At 39.3% G+C, this 20,004-nt stretch overlaps 1 long non-coding RNA gene across 1 annotated transcript; it reads right to left on the bottom strand.

Annotated features, from left to right (window-relative positions):
- Nucleotides 1–2,688: 2,688 nt before the first annotated feature.
- LOC137151329 (uncharacterized) lies at nucleotides 2,689–19,697 on the bottom strand. The gene is made up of 3 exons (XR_010919257.1): nucleotides 19,617–19,697; nucleotides 19,387–19,484; nucleotides 2,689–2,782 (listed from the first exon to the last, which is right to left on the bottom strand). It is a non-coding gene; the product is annotated as an uncharacterized lncRNA (long non-coding RNA).
- Between the last annotated feature and the right edge of the window lie 307 nt (nucleotides 19,698–20,004).

Raw genomic sequence — 20,004 nt, 5'->3', positions numbered from 1 at the left:
AAACCCTAAGAGGGATGATTTTTGACTCTGCGTGAAGTGTGTGGATAGGAAAGTCACCTCTTCATGTGAAAAATCTAGAGCAATCGAAATGATTTTCATATCCTGAAGCATCCCATTTACGTGAATATCTGAGAGTTCACATCCAGTTAGTCCTGCAGTCTCTCTGGTCACCCCTAAGTTCCACTGCAAGACATTAGCCATTAGTCATCAATAATAACATTACTTTAATGTGGGTTGGACAGGAGAAGGAGGTTAATTACCTCAGCAAATTCAACTTTCCAAATTAGAAAAAAATCTGGAGGAGAGGGGAAATAAAGTTCCCATATTGTTCCAGATACCATCTTACCTGGACAAGTTGCTGTGATCAGAGGCCAGTCAGATCAGAGGCTCAGATTTTCATCCCTTGCTGTTAGTCTGTTTACAAATCAAAGGTTTTCAACTGACCATTGAAAGCACCAAGAGCTGCCACCCAGCAAAAATTATCACCAAGTAAGCTGCTAGAAACACTGACCATCTCCAGTAAACCCTCAACCTCTACACTGAACAATAGATTGGAATATAAAAGTAACTGTAGACTCTGAGGTCCTGATACTGAAAGGAGTGCTTCGTGGTTCCATTTATGCACAACACATAACAGCATCATGTGTAAGGGAAGAGCCTTCATCATGTGTAAGGGAATGTGCATTGCAATGTAACTGACACTGCAAGTTAACACATTTGAGTGAAAAACAGTTTCATTTTTTTCAGTTCATTGATGAAATACTCTGCTTCAACCTTTACTGAAAGTCTGAAAGTTGTAATTCTAAAAATAGTTTGGAACCTAAAAACAAACTCTCCATGACTTTTTGCCCAATTTTGTAATCTGAATCCTTAAAAATATATGAATACATAAAAACACTATCCAGACATATCATTTTTCATGACTTTCAGTATTTTGAAAGAAACATGCTAAATCGATAAGGTACTTGATACTGGTTTTCAATTGGGTTTGAATCATAAAACACCCCAAATATTTTTGTGAATGGTGCTGTACAAAATGTTCTATTGCAGAAAAAGCACATAAAAAGCATTATTAAAACAAGAAAATAATATGATAAAAGAAAGTGGTGTGTATGGCATGACACATATTTGTCTGTCAGTCCATTTGCTGAACTCACATAATTGTCCATGAGATATGTGCAAGCTAAATGACAGGAGAATGTGCTCTTTATCTGACTCAACTGTTCACGTGATTTACACAAGAGAGACATATAGTGAGGCTTTGCACTTAAGCTATGCAAACTTTGTGTGCCTCCATCTAGTTATCAGCTGCAACTCGAGTCACATTACACTTACACAAGAGTGAGATTACATTCCACTAAAGGGGCATGGATTAAGCCAAAAGGGGCGGAACAGCTTTCAAAGGAGCAACTTCAATACAGTGGGCCAAACTCTACTCTCAATTACACACATGCTGCCGCCACAATGACTTCAATGGGGATACTCAGGTGTAACTGAGAGCAGAGTGTATCCCACTCTCTTCATTGTTAAAAGGTGCAGATGTGAAAAACTCAAGTGTGGAGTAGCTCTACTCTATCACTTTTAAACAGCCACTCTATCGTGGATAGCAACAACACCTTGCAAATGAGAGGGGCAGCCACTGTAATTTATTCAAATATACCTTTATCCCACATGGACCTACTTTCACCTCCCTATAATTATTGTAAAATACGATAAAACCACAAATATGAGGGACACTGAAAAGTGAAATTGAGATTCTGGAAACACTCTTAGTGAACTCTGCATCTATCTACTCATCTAAATATTTGTCTGCAATAGTATCTGAGCAGTGTCAGGCTTTCTCCTCCACTATTTTATGTCCTTTGATTTTAACCTTTACACATATATTAAAGGCCAGTGTCCCACCTTTTTTCCTTAGGGGTTAGAGAGCTGACCTTATTATCTATGCCTTTATGCCATCATTACAGTTTTATTACACTAGCAATCTTAAGTAAGACATTTAAATACAGAAGATTCTTATAATAAAGGAAAACTAAATGTGCCTTTCAGTATAGACAATATTATGATGCCTTTTCTCATGCAAAGTAGACAATATGGATTTTGCAGTAAATATTAGTGATGCCAGTGTTTGTGTGAGGATAGTGTAGAGAGAGTGTAGCACAGATACATTGCCTCATGATATAGTCATTCACCTCAGCAATTTATCAGAGTGCTAATAAATGTCTCATGGGTGACTATGATGCAATCTCATGTGAAAGTACAGTAGAAAAGCAGATGGATGGATGGAATATCTGTCAACTTGTGTTCCTTCTAGGACCAGCTCTACTGATTTGATAGATACCATAACAGAACGTGCACAGTTTCTCTCTCTATAGCTGTTGTTGTACAACTGTGCACACAGTGCTTCTTGGAAGAAGCACGTGATCAGTGGTATAGATGCCTTTTATCTGAGAACCTGGATCTTTGGTTCTGCATTCAGGAACGCCGAAGACCCGAGATGGAGAGTAGCCTGCTCCCTCGCTCATAAGTAGTGTTTCCACCTATTGTGCACTTTAATTTTTAAAAGTTACTCTATCAATAAAGGAGGGATCGGGTCTAAATGAAAAGTGTAAATGTAGATAATCTGTCAACCTATATTTACAGTTATTGCATAATACAGACAAGAATCCCGTTAACCAATCACAATGTGTGTAGACCTTAGTAGACTGATTTTGCTGCTTTGTTTCAGAGGAAGCTTCACATCCAGGCTCTGGTGCCACAGCATGAGATGATCAGCTGGGAACTGGAAACCAAGAATAAGGCCTCAGGTCATGTGTATTCTAGGAGAGTGTAAGCCACTTGTGGATTAGAGAGCCAACATGTGTCAAATTCTTAAACAATCAGAAGATGTAAACAAACTGTAGGTAGATGGGGTAAAATTTTCAAAAGCACCTAAGTGCTTTAGACACCTAACTGTCTAAACCACTTTTGAAAAAGGTACTTGGGCTCCTAAATCATTTAAGCATTTGAAAATGTTACCCACAAAATTATATACATAAATATATATACATTTGTATACAGTAGTGTCCACAGACATGAGTCATGTTTGGGGCCCCACTATGCTGGGCAATGTATAAACCTAGCGGTCGACAGTCACCCTCCTCCATTCTCTCCTATCGTTAGTGGCCAGTAACAGGAATAAGCACTGTGACGTTCCATGGGCTAACAACATGCACAGCTAGAGGGTTTCCAATTATTTATATGGTGTGTGGCGGAAGTATTAACATTTTAAAAATCCCTTTCAGACTATACCCCCTGCGCCTCATTAACATTTGACCTTTCTTCACCTCCTTCCCCTCCCCAAGAAAATGTGACCCTAGGCTCACTGCCTTTTATTGTTCTATCCAATTTATCTATTTGCTCATTATTTCCCTTCCATATTGACCATCCTCTACCTACCACTAATATATACCTATCAATCAATTGATTTATCTAGCACAGTGGCTCTCAACTTTTCCAGACTACTGTAATTCTTTCAGGAGTCTGATTTGTCTTATGTAGCCCCAAGTTACTTAAAATCAGATATAAAAAGTGTCACAATACATTACTATTGAAAAATTGTTTACTTTCTCATTTTTACCATATAAATATAAAATAAATCAATTGGAATATAAATATTGTACTTATATGTAGTGTATAATATATAGAATAGTATAAACAAGTCATTATCTGTACAAAATTTTAGTTTGTACTGACTTGGCTAGTGCCTTTTATGTAGCCTGTTGTGAAACTACGCAAATATCTATGAGAGTTAATGTACCCCCTGGAAGACCTCTGTGTACCCACAGGAGTACACAAACCCCTGGTTGAGACCCACGAATCTAGTACATAATGAGAAATTACATGAAAAGAACATTACTAGGGTTGCAAAGTTAGGAAATGCCAGAATTAAGGTTGCCTGTACAACCTTAATTTCTTGCCTCTCCCCCTTGTGCAGATGCATTTTGATAGTCTTCAGTCATATGATCACATACTATTTTTTCCACATGATCCCTGCCTGTAGGACCTCTGCTTCATTTGTTGCAGAAGATGGAAGGTGTGTAGTGTAGGCAGAGGTTGCAGGAAGAGAAAGGAGGGTCTCATGGTTAAGAAAACAGTTGAATGCTGCCCTGGATAACTGATTTCTACCCCTGCATCTGCCAGAGAATTCTTGTGTGATGCTAGGAAAGTCGATGAAACCAAACTTTTCACAGATGGTCATTAATTGTGTGTTCTTCATTGTCTGGATGCCTGACTTGAGACCCTGGGGACTGATTTGCAGAAGTGCTGAATACTCAAAGGGTGCAGCTGAAGTCAATGGGAGCTGTACTTTGAACATGTTAAGTGCTATATAAGGCTACATTCTCTGAAAAATCAGGTCATAGGTGTTTAAAATTGGGCACCCACAATTAATGGACCCTTTTGATCTTACTCTCTCTGTGCCTCAATTCACCATCTGCAAAATGGGGAAAATACCACCTCTTCATCTCACAGGAGCATTGTGAAAACAAATTCATTAATATAAAATCATAGGAATGTAGGACTGGAAGGGACCTCAGGAGATCACCAAGTCCAGTCCCCTGATCTGAGGCAGGACCAAGTAAACCTGCACCATCCTTGACAGGTGTTTGTCTGACCTGTTCTTAAAAACCTCCAATGATGGGTATTTCACAACCACCCTTGGAAGTCAATTCCAGAGCTTAATTATCCTTATAGCCAAAGTCTACTCTACCAGCTAGGGGTGTGATTCCTCTGTTCATATACACATACTCACACTAGTATCGAACTTAGATATTAGGAAAAACTTTCTAACCAACTTAAATCTCACTTGCTTCAGTTTAAGTCAATTACTTCTTCTCCTACCTTCAGTGGACATGGAGAACTAAACATGCCCCGTTTTTTTAACCTTTCCTCATAGGTCAGATTATGTCAAACTTTTATCATTTTTGTTGCATTCTACCAGACACTTTCCAATTTGTCCATATCTTTCTTAAAATGTGGCACCCTGAACTGAACACAATACTCAGTGGAAGCCTCATCAGTACTGAATACAGCAAAACAATTAGCTCCTGTGTCTTACAGACACACCTCTTAATGAACCTCAGAATATTAGCCTTTTTTGCAACTGCATCACATTGTTGGCTCATATTCTAATTTGTGTTCTACTATAACCCCCAGATCTTTTTCTGCAGTACTACTGCCTAGCCAGTTATTTTCCATTTTGTAGTTGTGCATTTGATTTTTCCTTCCTCAGTGTAGTACTGTGTACTTGTCTTTATTTAAATTTCATCTTGTTGAGTTCAGACCAATTCTTTAATTTGTCACAGTCATTTTGAATTCTAGTCCTGTCCTCTAGAGTGCTTATAACCCCTCCCAGCTTGGTGTCATCCAAAAATTTTATAAGCATACTCTCCACTTCATTATCCAAGTCATTAATTAAATTATCGAATAATATTGGACCCAGGGCTGGCCCCTGGTGGTCCCCTTTAGATATGCCTTCCCCATTTGACAGTGAACCATTGATAACTACTCATTCAATAGAGTCTTTCAACCTGTGATGCATCCACCTCATAGTAACTTCATGTAGATCACATTTCCCTTATTTGCTTATGAGAATGTCATGTGGGATTGTGTCAAAAGCCTTCTAAAATCAAGATCTATCACATCTACTGCTTCCCCCATCCACTATTTGTGAAGCATTCAGATGCTATAATGATGAGTTCCACAGAACTCAGAGCAGTTTTTGAAGAGTCTGCAGTAAATAAAGCATGGGGCTACCCACTGAACAATAAAGAGATATTGAAATATTGAATAGCTGCTCATTTGGTGATCCCTGTGCATTGAGATGGTGGTTCTGTGGAAAAAATCATATGTCATCATGGAATTAAAGTCTGTATCATAATGCATGCATACAAGGGGAGTGAAATAAGGTTTTCCCCACAACCTTCATTCTGGCATTTTCTAATTTTTGCGTGCTTGACTTTGCAACCTTAACAATGTTCTTTTAATTTAGTTTTTTGTAAGTCATTTAATTATAAGCTTTTCCCTCAAAGGATGTGCTGCTCCCTCCACACGAGCTCCCCATTCCTTGAGGAGAAGGGAAATCACTGAGCTCCTGCAGCTGCTGTCCAGGGGGGCCAGGGTGAGTCCTTTAGCGGGCATCTGATGCAAGGAGGCTGAAGGTCCATTGATCAGTTATGCGGCGTACATTGTGATCCCCCTGTGTTCCAGACCTGTGATTGTGCTGCCAGGACCTGCCCATTACCTAACCTTCCTATTCAGTTACCCTGCTTTTCTACATTCTTCTGTGAATCTCTCTACCCTTCAAAGCTCAGAGTCTGGAACTGCTGACATATTTGGGGCGTCTCAAGCTGTAGGGACACTGCCTCTTAGTGCTGCTGAGAGGGGAAGATGTTCTTCTGGGACCACGTGACCCCAAAGTTCTGACTTTGGATGAGGGGAGAGGCTTCATCTATCCCTCTCTCCCAGCTTCCTATTGCTGGTGCTAAGTCTCCCTTCTTCCTGGAGGATGCTAGAGCCTTGTTAAAGGTTAACTCCCTCTGGGAAAATCTATGAAAGGCCCCAGCCTAAATGACCTAGCAGGAAGGATTTCTGAGATCGTGGACCTCCATGTAGCTCTACAGGGGAAAACAGAGGCACTCAGCTAGCCCTCTCTAAACTGGTCATAGTGTTGGCAGCTGCTGCTACTGGGTGCATGCTAGAGTCTCCTTAAACTGCTGCTCCACATGGGAAATTCATTTTAACTGTGGCCTGAGATTAATTTGAATTCCATTCTCCAGAAGTGAAAGGCTAGTACATCAATTAGTGCTGACTGAATAACAAATCAAAATTATTAGTGAATAACCAATCTGATAGGGGGGAAAATAGCATGGACAGTGTATATGAATAATATTGTCTATAGAGCTAGATGAAAAATGGAAAAATGTATTCACAACTAATGTATTCATGAAATGTCAGGAGATAAATCATCAAATACATCATTTGCAAATATTATTTGACTAGCTCTAATATTAACTCAGCCTTGTATGGCTGTCATTAAAATTCACTATACCTGCCTGCCCTTTACCATGATGTTTAATAATGAAAAAAACTAATGATATTTTACTATCCGGGACTAAACAAAACAAAACAAAACTAGCCCAAGGCAACTAGGTGAGTAAAAATTTTCAAGGCTGACTTATAAACATTACTGATCAATAAAGTGTGATGTTCATGATATACCTTTAAGCTCTCTTTCTTCAGTTCTGCTCACTTAGGCCCTGATCCGTGCACCATGGAAGTCAATGAGAGTTTTGTCACTGATTTACATGAGAATAGGTTGAGGCTCTGAGGGCCAAACCCTGAAAGGTTCAGTGCTGCTTGTGTGAGGAGCTGAATATTCTCAATTCCCACTGAAGTAAGTGAGAGATAAGAGTGTGTAACACCTTTCAGGATCAAGCCATTTCATCCATACTGCCTTGTTGGGAACCTATTTTTGCCATAGCACAAGGCAATGATGGGGCATTCTCTACAATGATTTCCAAATAAAGCATAACTTTAATCAAATTGTTTCCTGACAGAAATCTAAGGCACGTTCCTTTTGTTTCCTTAGGACACTGCTATGGTTTGTGAGAATTCTCATCTATTCAGGACAATAGACAAAAAAAGAAAAGACTCTACTCCCTTCAGAAAAATAAAAATGGGAAGACTGAGGGGAAAATACTCTGCAATGGAGAAGGGGAAAGAAGATTCAAGGAGAGATCATTTCTACTATAAATGGGGTTTATGTCTTCAGGCCAGATTCATATTTTGGGCTAAATTCTCTCCTTCAATGTGCACGTCACTCCTATTGGAATCCTTGCCGGTTCAGAATTTGGCCTTGTGGCTTTGATTTTATATAGGCTATGGTGATGGAATCGGAGTTTTTCTGTAGTAATGTATGATACTGTGCCTATCCGATTATTAGGATATTTAGTGTATTAATGGATTAGTTTAGTTTAATAGGAGGCTTTAAGGAAAAACTAACAGGAAAGGAAAGAATGACCTAAGGTAATCCATCCCTCACACCAAACACTTGAGGCCTTTTAAAGGACAATGTCTGAACTATCAGCTTTGACTATTTTACTGCCAACCTGCAGAACTGGTTTTGTCCAGAAGAGCCAAATCTGAGATCACAGAAGAACAAAAGGACAATAGCACTTTAAAAAGGAACATTCAAGAGAGTGGAGAGCTGTTCAGGGGAATCAGATTGAGACACATGGCACACCACAAGGGTGTCTAAAGAAGTTAGGCCTGCCTCGGTTATCATCAGAGGATGGTAAGCCTTTATGTAAGATATATGTGTGTGGACTATTTGTTGTTTTAAAACCCTTTTTTTCTTATGCTTTGTTCATTTTGCAAAATAAATAATAATTTGGTTTAAGTAGGCTGCATCAGAGCTGGTTAGGGAAAGGATATTCTTTCCCACAAAAAAAAATTGAGATTTAAAACAAAAAAATGTTCCAAATTGGGATGAAAAGTCAAAATTCTGAAACTATTTTGCTAAATAAAATTCAAAAATAATTTATTTCAGGTCAATCAAAATATTTTGTTTCAATAAATTCAACACATTTTGTTCTAATTTCTACTATTTTTATATAAAATTCAGTAAATTTCAAAACCAAAAGGTATTTCAAAATGAAAAATCAACATTTTCCATCCCAAAAATCATGAAATGGAACATTTCAACATTTTCAAAACAGATTTTTCCTTTTTTTTCCCTCAGTGAAATTGCGTCAAAACAGATAGAATTTTGTGAAAAAATTCCATTTAATCAAACTGGCATTTTTTGACAAAAAATTGTGTCCACAAAAATTATTTCACCAGCTCTAACCATATACACCAATGGTCACAGACTCCCAGCGAGAAGAACCACAGGTCAGACCTGCTGGATAAGCAAGGTTGATACACAGAGCATTGTCGCCCGGGGCCTGCTCTAAGAACAGGAAAATTGTGAAATTTCACCCCAGGAGAGGAACAGGCACAAGTTTTGAGCCCAGAAAGGGGGCAGAGGTACAGCTTGCCCAGGAACTATGACAGCTATTACAATGAACCTACTTTAAACAACCAGTCAAGGGACAAACAAAAATCAGTGGTTAACGTATACACCCTTACAGAATCACCTCAGTATGCTGCAGAGAAGCATAGCTGGCCTGACCAGTCCAACATCTATAGGCATGTATATACTTTTGACAGCCATGGTCAGTGACAGCTCTGGCCCAAGAGTGCAGCCGTTTCCTTGGGCGCTATGCCAAGCCACAAAAGTAGAGGGGGGGGCGGGGTTTCATAGTTGTTTTTCTCCAGGGCATCGACTGGGTCCAGTTTCCCGTGACACACCGCTTCAGCCTATTATTGATCATAGCCATTCATGGGGGTTGGCAGCAGTTTGAGTCTCCACCACTCTGGGGACTCAGGTGTGGATAGTTCAGATCTTAACAAATCTGTACACAATTCTGTTGCTAATGGCTGCAGTTTGTGGAAGGCTCAGTTCCAAGTTGCCTGCAGAGACAGGGACGAAGGTAATTGGTTGATTTTGTAGCACATGCTGTGGCAGTGGCCACTCTCATATGCAGTAGCCCTCAGCCCCCGTGGAGTTTCACATCCTTCCCACACCAAGATATGCAGCTGAGTAACTCAACAGGAGCAGACTTTTGAAAGAACAATAGGATTTTTTCTCATGTTCCTGGATAGCTGAAGCATTATGTATTAGCATCACTTCCTGCTCTGCACAATGGTAGAGGAATAAAACTGTTGATGGGCACAACATTTAATGAATGTATATAAAACAATATAATATGTCATGTGCACCAAAACAAACATGTACTTTTTTCCTAGTGAAACAATAAAGATTTCCAAATTGACCCTTGTATGTTTTTTCTGACTTTTAAAATGTATGACTTTAAAAATATGATTTCATCACACAATGAAATAAAACTTTAAGGGTCAAATTCTGTCCTGACCTATTCCCCATGAAACTGCCCTCAAGTCTTTGGAACTTGACCAGTATATAAATTGATGCAGAATGTGACAATTTGCATGTGTACATTACCAGATATTGAGAAAGTGCAATTTACCTACTTGTATAGTTCTGTTTAAAATATCATGTCACATTACTTTTGCATATTTGATTCAATTTAGATTCTAACACATCATAACAGGGTATTTAATAGCGTCAGGACAGAGACAAAATGATACAGAAGGCGTAAATATTTTAGGAAGAGAAACAAAGAATCGAGGTTGCAAAGAGCACACTCAAATGAAGATACACATACACTTTGGTTGGAAGAAGAAAAGGCCACAACTTTATTGAATATTAGAGTAGGTAAAACATAGCTAAGCCAACAGACGGGGAGGTTGGGTGGTTTTCAGTCCATCCCAAAAGTGGCAACACATTGCCCCTGTACTTTGTTATAAAAGGCTGGACCAAGCAGAATCTCCAATCCTCACACAGAGACTGAGCCTTGCTGTGGGAAAATCCCTAACTTTTTCATTATGACCTTGAAACTCTTCAGGGGCAAACAGACTGAACGTTTTTGTGAAGAAGTATAAAACAAATTCTTTCAAAACATCTTTGGGGAGGATTAGCTTATTCAGTAGACATATGGCATTTTTAAACATCCTGGGTCAGATTCTCAATGCATGCTCTGGCCCCACTGTGTTGTGGAAGTGGGACAAAAGGGTCAGAAATAGGACTCTATGCCAAACCCCTCTCAATCCACCTGCACATAGGGTGTATCAGGAGTGGAAGGGGGATACATTTGGGATAGAATGACGTGCGGACAGATACTTCTATGCTCCAGTGGTCCTCAGCTGTACAATGACCTCGAGGGAGCTACTACCAGCCGGCATAAATTAGAGCAGCCCTGAGGCTACCCTAATTTGTACCTGGGGTTGAAAGGGCACCTGACTGGCTCCAGAATCAAAGGAGCACAAAGGTGATTTAAAGACATCGTTATCCGTGCCCAAGCCTCCCACACCAAAATTCTGCTAGACCTAATGATCTAAGTTCCTACTTCGAATATCTTTACTCCTTTTGTTTGTTTTGTTTTACCACATTCTTTATACTATTAAGGATAATGACACAGGAATATATATTTAGGTATTTTGTGACTCAGATGCCCAGATTTGCATCCCCAAAAGAGAGGCTCACCTTTTGAACATATGGCCTGCAGTTTTAGAATGTTGTATACAGTCTGAAATATAATCATTCCACAGAGTCAGCAATAAAATTATATCCATAGTTTTTCACTTGTAACCATGCTGTCCATGAAGTGATTAATTGATCATTAAATCTGTTTTAGATAGCACATAAGTTATTTTATCAATCTGGTTTTGCTAGATACTGTAGGCAACATTCAGAACCAGAATTAAGTTGTGAGAAATCATCCATCATTATTGTTGTGTTCTTACCCCATTGTTCCCATTTTATTGTTGCTTTCACTTGTATCCTGTCTACCATTAGATCTTAAGCCTTTTGGGGCTGGGATTATGTCTAATTTACTTGTCTGTAAAATACCCAGCACCATTTTATCTTTGAATAAATAATGATTATGATAAAATATTTCCCTTCCAGTATAGTATTATTCCTATTGGCCATTTACTTTTGTCTAGTCTAATTTTAAATGACCCAAACAACAGTGTTTCCATTTCTTTCCCTGGGGAGATTCTTCAACTCTCTATCCCAGTATCTCACTGGGAAGATGCTTTTTTCTGATACTCAAGCCAAAATTATCTCTGATTTAAATCTATTGTCCCTAGTGTTATTTACTGAACTGTTTTGGACAAGTTCTATAGAATGTAATAGAAAATGATACCCTTTGTATAGGTTGTTTGGACCATCCAATAGAATTCAGTACAGAATTATATCCCTCCTATTGAATCCTACAGGATAGTTCAGACAAACTCTAGAAAGCAGATAGTCGTCTTTTGAAATTCCATTGCCTGAGAGGAATTGTTCTCCCCAAATGTGTGTGAAGTGGCCTCTGTGTAGATGGATTTCCCCTTCCTTGCATGGAAGGGGCCAGAATTGAAGTTGAGGCATAAGGCACCTTTGCCATAAATTAAAAATAAAATCAGACAGAAAAAAATTAAGCAGCTAATCCTCCTCCCTAAACCAGAAAATAACTGTCTAGAGAAAGACTCAAAGCCCTAACTGATATCCCCTTTCAGCACAAATATCAAACTTTCTTGCGCCCTTCCCTCCCCCCAAAAGTCTAGGTGAATAGACAGACCTTGAAGTATGCCTTGAAGGTCAACATATTCAAGCTATTGCAGACCAAAGGGGAAAGGGAAGGTTCAAAAGGAGAAGAACCCTTACAGAAAACACATTGCTGGCAGCTGCCTTTCTTTTATACTGAAGGGATTTCAACTTCAGCACCTCCCACTGACTGCAGCTGTGGCCATATCACATGGGGAAAGAATCATTCTCTCAAGTAGGCAGGTCACAGACCACTTAGAGTTTTGTAGGTCAAAAATAACATTTTAAACTCCACCTGGAAACGAATAGCCAGCCAGGGTAGATCCAGGAGCACTGGTGCCCTGTGCTCCCAGCAAGATACACAACTTAATGAGCAGCTGCAACATTCTGCACAAGCTTCAGTTTCAGAGTGATTTATCTGATGCAATATAGACTGCATTGCAGCAGTCTAAGTGGCAGGGGCCAGGATCAGAAGAATAAGATCTACATCCAAAAGAAGCAATGATAACCTTCTGGCCAGAAAATGATGGGGATAAGGCTATCCTTCAACCTGCTGCAATATGAGCAACTAATAGCTAAGAATTCAGTAATGCCCCCAGATTGTGAACTGACAGAAACACACTCTGAGGAGGAAGGGCAGATACAATCTTTGCTATATCTGTTGGCAGCTTCCCTCAGTCTAGTAGCTTAGCCTCAAGTCTTATCCAGATTGCATTCATCCAGCTGGTTCTCATCTATTCCTCAATCTCACCCAGACAGTGAGTGTGGCACTTGACAGCAATGAGTGAGTCACATGAGACAGACATCTAGAGAACCAGATTCTCCCTTGGTCTGTCCCCTCCACACTGCTCTAGAATTACTAAGAGGACAGAAGCTGGCTCGATCTCCTGTACAGGAGAGAATTTGGACCCATTATGCTGGCTGCCATTAGCATACTGTAAACACCATAGATTATGTCTTCTCACTAGCAATACCTATAGACCCATATGCACATTGAACAAGAGGGGAGTGGGGGGGCAAGGGAATGAGACCTACCGAGCTCCCCATGACAGAACTCTTGGGGTAGAAGAACAATTGCCCAGAACTACCCTCCAAAAGCCCCACTGAATTACAGACCTGTCTACTCCCAGTAGGGTTCACAGACCAGTCACCAAATACCTCACCTCAGCTGTATGAAAGGCACACAGTAGATTAAACAGTACCGGGCTGTCATTATCAATTGATGATTGCTTCAGTAAAGGCTGCAGCACAGCGTCCATAAGTGAAGCCAGCAATATGCCCTCCCTCCCTAAGAGAAACACTGACTTGCTCCAGCAGCAGTTGACCCCATTCTTCCCTAATGGCCTTCATTAGGACATTAGGATACGTCTCTGAAGCAGGTTGTAGAATGAAGGGCTCCCGCCATCTCTACAATCCTCTGCAAGCATCATTGGCCTGAACTCTGCAAGACAAGACTTAGCACTTGTCCTCTCCAGATCCTGTCCCATATCCACAGAAGCATGTAGCTCAGCCTGATTTCACTCATTTTACCGCCAAACAAAAAAAGAAAGATCTTGCAATACAAAGAAACTCAAACCAACCACATGCAAGATGCCATTAAAACACAGGTGAAACAGCAGATCATACTATTAACTTTTGATAGATTTTTGTCTTCTGAATTGTTTAACAGTTGCTTTGAATGGTACACACTCTATTTGGCACAATGTCTACCTCTGATCCTAAAGCAAGATTTAAAAATAAATTATATAAATGCATAACACACAACTTATTCCTGAATTGTGACAAAATAATTAGGGTGAAAAAACCTACAAAATAAATGTATTGTTTTTATGAACCTATTCATCAGCTAAACATTTGATCCTGCCTTTTGTTTTAGAAAGCCTCACTTTTTGCAGCATAAAATAAATGTACTATCAGTGACTAAACTGCTTTTTGTCATGCCTTTCAGTCTTATTTTCCATTTTTCCTGGGAAAGAGTGGGCTCTGTATCAATAAAGGCAAATTATTACTGTCTTCATGTGCTAAAGTCACCAAGTAGGCCTTTTTATGCTTCTAATCATTATGATTATTGGTCATGTTTATTATGATAGTGACTAAGGTTTAACCAAGCACTGCACAAAGACAGAGTACCAGTAAAGAATAGTAAAATAAATCTCTAAATAAATGAGCTGATGATTCAAACAAAACAAAACAAAAAAATTAGGAGACAAAATATTTACTAGAAAAATGTTGTTATATAAAAATTTAAAATTAATAACGTAATAGTTATAAAACTAATATGCACTGTAGTTAAAATGTTAATAGATTTTCTTTTGTCTCTTCATTTTCTCATGTGTTTCAGGATCTATAAGTTGAGGAGTTAGCTGGAGAGGTCAAACTCATACATTTCCAAATGACATAATCAAACTTAAAAAAACTACAAACTGCTGAGCTGAGAACTTATGTGACATGTTTCCTTCTAGGACAATTTTAATGGCTAATTTGTCAACTTCCAGTACCCCAAAATGGTATTAATACAGTATATAAAAAGAAATTTGACATGTGATCAGTCCATGATATAGCCTAATTGTTTTTGGCATTACCCTAAGCTTAATTGGCAGAGATATTTGACTTTGAAAAGTGATGAAAGTCAATGGGCCAAATTTAGGTAAAGAGGCACATCTCCATGGAAGTCAATATGTGTTCAACTCATGGAGGGCTTGAAGGTTGGGGCGTACAGCCTATGTTCTAAAATACATCAGTGCATATATTTACATTATAGACAAAACTGGCACTGAAGATTTACCAGTTCAATGAACTGCAATTTATTAAGTCCATAAATAAAATTTACAAAACTGCTGTTTCCAAAATGGTGAAGTATAATTATCTAACTAACTTTAATATAAAACTTCCTTATAAATATTGTTTTGTTCCCCCCGTAGTAATATTAAACAGCAAGGCAAGAAGACCCAAAATGAAAACTGAACTGAAACCGTCTTTGAACAAAATTGATACAACTAGGTGAACTCACAAGCCATTAAGGGCTCAATCCTGCTCCCACTGAATTCCTTAGCAAAACCTAATTGGCTTCAGTGGAGATGGGCAAAACAAGAAGGGTCTGATCCTGTGAAAGCCCTTATTCTGGTGAATAAAATCACTCTCCTACTTCAGTGATAGTGATTTTGACTCCTGCAGGGAGTTATTATAAGCTTTTCAGGTCACTTTTTTGGACTGAATCCTGGATTCTTTGTATACCCCAAACTGTCATTGGCTTTAATGGATGTATAAGAAATTCTGGATGGTTCTCTCTATAAAAACTCTTAAACTTAAACAGCTAGGGACCAATCCTGCAAAACCTTACCTACTTCAAATTAGAGTGGGGTAGTGCATTGAAATTAGAACTTCAGAAATATTTAGGCTGTTAACTTAGTTTGTTGGTTTGTTTGTTGGATTGTTTGTTTTGTTTAGTTAGTTTTGCTAAGAATGATTTCCTGTAAAATAATGTGTAGGCAATTTACATAAAATATATGGTCCTTCCATGTTCCATGAAATAGGAATTCCTATAGTTGTATCTGCTGGGGAGCTACAATTATAATGAGTAAGAGAGGTGCTGTTTGGTTCCACAACATTTTGCCTCTCTGGCTCTGTAAGCAGATTGGCTCTGGTTTCTAATTATTATACCAAACAAGATGCTTTTAGTGATGCATTGATGGGTTAATAGTTTTGAATGGTAAACACTGTGTGACTATATATGGTAAAATATCTATTTAATGCGAAGTAGAGAAAAAATAATTGGAAAAATTGGTATTTTCAGCTACATACTTAGGCACAGATTTCCCACCCATTGAAGTCCATGGGTTTTTTGCTACTGAACTCAATGGGAGTAGGATTATGCCCATAGATGATTATTTAATTTAGGAGCTATGCTCTGAAGTCTGAATACAAGTAAATGATCCATCTTCCAGTGACTTCCAGTAACAGAAGCCGGAGAAGGCCATATATGAACTAATATAAAGGGTCTGATTCTGCATATCCTTACTCCCAGGAGTAGTGCAATGAATTACATGGGACTAGGTACATCAATAAGGAGAATTCCACTGTGCATTTTCAGGATTGGAACCATAGTTTGTGTCCTGATATTAATGTTGGCATAAAATATTTGGACTCCAAACCTTGGTTTATTTTAAAAGCATCACATTAATTGTAAGATCTTATACATAGCATCACATTTCTATAGGAAGGATAACTTATGGACTGTAGTAAAAACTTCCATAAACTTTTCAAGTTAATTCCCACCATATTTTACTTCATCATGCCCAGTGACCCGGCTAACATTATCTCTATATACCTGCTAAGTTTAACACATTTCAAACAACACCTTGTATTTGTGACAGATCAAAATAAACAGCAAGTTTTACCCATGAGAAAAAAAGAAAGTAGTGCCAGGATTACTGTTAAGAATCCTTTTCTGGGGAAAATGTAACTATTATAGTCCTGAATTTCCTGAAACATTAGGGATAATTCTATTTTGTTTGAATAGGTTTAAATATCTTCCATGGGAAATTATTAGGAAAGTTATCAATTGTTTTTGGAGCAGAAAAATTACAAACCTGTTTACAACTGTTAAGTCTAAACATAGAAACACTAATCATCCACAAACTGCAGCATTCCAAATTGTATAGGAATTGAGTGCTGGCCACAGACAAATTTCGTAATTTCAGGTTAGTATGCTCAATTACAATATCTACTGAAAATAGTATGCAATGCTCTATGGTTATAGCAATCAACTTCCTTCTCTCAATATAGACTAGCATGATTATGGCTCTGATCTCAATTACCCCGGTGTAAACCCCGAGAAACATCAGAGGCGTCAAAGGGGATACTCCGGATTTACACCACTGAAACTGCAGCGATCCGAATCGTCTCCTGTCTGTGCTGTAATGCAGTGGATAGATAGTACTAGAGTTCTTATCAGCCATTCACTATACAGGAAGGAAATCTAGGAACCCCGTAAATTTACAAATCGCCCAGAGAAACGAGAGGACATCAAGAATATTTGAAAGATGAAAAAGTCGGGGTGACATAGAACCAAAGGATCTCCTTCTCCCTGCTTGCCCAAACGCTGCTTACTATTGAGTTAAATGCTTTTCATTGATCTCAGCTGCATCAAACCACCGTAACCGCCTGCAGTATCTACAAACTTAGCATAAAGAGGTTAATACACAAATGTAATTTCCAGTTCCCAAAGAAGATCTTGTATCTGAGCTGACTTCCTCTCCTTTAATGGGATTGGTTCGATCGCTCCCTAATGATGAGGCATAAGAGTGAATTTAGGTATTCTCCTCCCTCTTCTCCCCTCCTCCCCCAAAACTTGAATTTAAACAACACAATCTGAACACGATTTCTGACCCTGGCTCTCATGACACGATTCGAGTCTCCATTAGCGTCTTCCCCGTTCTGGGCTCACCCCCAAATTAATAGTACAATGCAGAGGCTTTTAAAAGAAACCGACTATTTAGTAAATTCCTCCTGCGATCTTGTTTACACCCTTCGCCTGTGGGAGGGGAGAGGAAGCGAGGTGGAGAGGGAGAGACAGACAGCTGAATGTTTTGAAACATTCACCATTAGAACAATAAAGCGAGCTGTAAAGCCTCCAGGTGGTGTATTTGTTGTCCTGTCTGCGAGGTGCAGTGGCTCCTGGCCTGGCAGATCCTAGAGCTGCTGTGGACATTAAGAAAGTCTCTTTTGGCTGATTCCAAAGACAGATAAGGAGCCGCCGAGCCACCAGCTCTGTCTAGACTTCGGACCTCACAAGTCAAGCTAGTTGTTTGGATTAGCCTTGGAGATCTACCAACCTGAACAGCCTCCGAAAGAAAAGACACAGTAACACCCTATTTTCCTCTTCCTATTGCTTCTCAGGGTCTGCCCCCATGGATAGGAGATGAGATCTGGTTTGGCCAGTGTCTCTATTTCCCAACACCTCCCCCACCCCCACCTTCCTTTCTCTCTCTCTTTCTCTCACGGCTCCTTGCCTTGCTTTGTCCCAGTCTGCCGGGAGGGGAGGGGGGAAAATAAATAAACGTACTCCTGAAACCCCAGCTTTGCAAATCCCTTCGTAGAGCTCCATAGCTACCGGGAATCAATTCAATTGCAACAGCAAAGACATACAGCGGTGCTGCTGGTTTATAACTTAGGGGACCCGATCCGGCTCGCCCTGGCGTCAATAAAAGCAACAACTCATTTTAGTTTCCATAGGAATAGGATCGAGCCCAAATTGCTGAATGTCACGTTAGAGCTTGATTTTCTTCTTCTTTTTTAATCTGGTTACGATACAATGAAACTAAAAAGAAGGAAAAACTACATACAAATATAACGTCATGCACAAATCAGGCCAGAAAGGCTAGCTGTCTGCAAAATAAATCATACAAGTCCTCCCAAATACACAGGTTTCTGAACACACGCAGATGAACTTTGCATAAGCTTCCCTCGTAAATTGACAGTGCAGTCAATGAAATATACAAAGCTACTGCATAGTGGTCAGTCATATCACAAGTCTACGCTCTCACCCCACCCCCACCCTAGCCTTTCTTTCTTTCTTACTCCTTATGAACTAGCTGCTCTGTCTACACTTCAGGAGTCTCTGGGAGGAGTGGGTAGATCCTCCATCACGGACTGGACATTGTTAGCAGTTAAGTTTATATTTGTGGCGCCTGAGCTCAAACAGTCATTCAGTGGCTTGCTCTGTTATCAAGAAAACAACAATCAGAAACAATCAGTAAACAGGATCTCTTTCCTGCACCCTTTATTAACTACTCACAGCTCAGCTGACAAACACACATCTCCCAGAAGTGAGACTTCATATTGTAAAACATTTTAAGGATTTTAAACACGTTGAAATTGCTGCAACGTGACCTTCATTGGTAAACCAATCTTGGATTACTTCCCCATGAACTCTATTTTGTACTGTTCCTTGCGTTATTCCACTTAAACTGATCAGAAGGAAATCTTGCAAAAGGGTGTTAATGAGGAGCCCCTCCACACATAGATGGCGCTTAAAAGTCACTCTGTTTTCTTTCTTTTTGTCAATTAAGTGACACAAACTGAAATTTACAAATACATATATACATATATATATATATAATTCAAGTACTTACTGTTGAGATATTTGACTTGTCTTAAAATTGAAATTCAGACTCCAGGGCGTCTGCGTTTCATTCAAACGTTGGCTTGGGATGTTCAGAGATGCATTTTCCTAGAAAAAAATTGAAATGAGAAGAGTTTTCAATACGGCTTTCGTGCAGACAAAATTCAGAGGGAACTTAAATAATTATTTAATCAAACCAAATCAGGATGTTCATGTGAACAAAACACTTTGAAGTTACACCTTTATAGTACATGCTGTTCGTTATTACGACAGACAATAGCAGGAGAAGGAGTCCTAGCTGCTGGTTTTGTTCATTACCATCCGTTTCTTAAAGAACATGGGAAAAGTAGCGAATGGAATGGCACAAATGAATGCACCCAAACAATGATTGTGTCTCTCCCATAAATCCTGCTGCCCTAGCTCACCTGTGTATTCTCAGTGAAGTCACTCGGAGTGAACTACTCACATACATTTGTATGGGCAGAATTTGTCCTGCAGTATATGTCTCTCAGGCGACTGAGGTGTAAACGTACTACCAACACCCCAGACGAAGGAGGGACACACAGAAAAATACAGGAGTGCAGGAATCTTCAGATAACACGAGACTTGTTGGAAATTATCTATAGCG

This window comes from Emydura macquarii, unplaced genomic scaffold (genome assembly GCF_026122565.2).
Source record: "Emydura macquarii macquarii isolate MOO-44397 ecotype Brisbane River unplaced genomic scaffold, CSIRO-AGI_Emac_v2 contig_1045, whole genome shotgun sequence".
Taxonomy (NCBI): domain Eukaryota; kingdom Metazoa; phylum Chordata; order Testudines; family Chelidae; genus Emydura; species Emydura macquarii.
This window is presented reverse-complemented; position numbering and strand designations above follow the sequence as displayed.